The 998-nt window shown below is 36.5% G+C and overlaps 1 pseudogene; it reads left to right on the top strand.

Moving 5' to 3' along the window:
* The first annotated feature begins 415 nt into the window (after positions 1-415).
* Positions 416-512, top strand: LOC144711568 (small nucleolar RNA R71; annotated as a pseudogene).
* Positions 513-998: the final 486 nt, after the last annotated feature.

The raw sequence follows: 998 nt of genomic DNA, 5'->3' as shown, positions 1-998 counted from the left end.
ACAAGCCTCATCAGAATGTTCTTCACTAGAACAAAAACAACAAGGGTTGTTAGTGGAATTGTTGCCCTCGTTTGCATTCGCCTTTCCTTTAGACTCCTGCAAAAAAGATTTAATATCATTGCTCATATCTTTAACTGTTTTACCAATATTGCTCATTTCTCTTTCTAGCTTATCAATCCAGATCTCCGGTTCAACTGCCTTGACGTCAATGATTCCTCCACGCTTGGGACCTGTACTTCGGTTAGTGTACGAAAATCTTTGACGGTATGTCCAATCTTCTACTAATTTTTCCATCAATTTCATGGATTCATCTGCATGGGTATCAAGGAACATTCCTCCACTAGATATATCCACTAGATGCCTTTCCTGATCATTCAATCCACCATAAAAAATTTCAACCAATTCATGAGATGGTATGCCATGATGTGGGCACTTCCTAGTGAGTGACATGAATCTCTCCCATGCTTCTCCTAGAGTGTCAGTTCCTTGACAAAAATCTCTTATATGTTTCTTAATTGAAGATGTCTTTCCATAAGAAAAGAATCTCTTTAAAAAGCAAGCTTGCATTTCACTCCAAGATTGAAATTCTTGACCTACCCCTTTAAACCAATCTTTTGCCCTATCTTTCAAAGCAAACTGAAATAACCTTAGCTTGAGAATTTCCTGAGGAACACCTGCATAACTATAAGCAGAACAAATCTGGTTATACTCTTCCAAAAACTCATAAGGCTCCTCATTAAATCTTCCATAAAATGTAGGCAATTGATTAATCATATTCGGGTCAATTCTAAAATTAACATTTTCTGGTAAAGGAGCAGATATTTTAGTGTAGGTTTCACTCTCTATAGGGTCAGAAAATTCTCTCAACCTCATTCTTCTAACACCCTGTTCAACCCCAAAATTTTGATTATTCTCCATTAAGTCACAAAAATGCTGATTTTCACCTTCGGAGCTTTCAAAAAAACAATCAAAACTTGGAGTTCTACTAACTGTTTCAA

This window comes from Wolffia australiana, chromosome 13 (assembly GCF_029677425.1).
Source record: "Wolffia australiana isolate 7733 chromosome 13, ASM2967742v1".
In the NCBI taxonomy this organism is placed as follows: Eukaryota; Viridiplantae; Streptophyta; class Magnoliopsida; order Alismatales; family Araceae; genus Wolffia; species Wolffia australiana.
The sequence above is the reverse complement of the archived record's forward strand: the minus strand, read 5'-3'. Positions and strand labels throughout refer to the sequence as shown.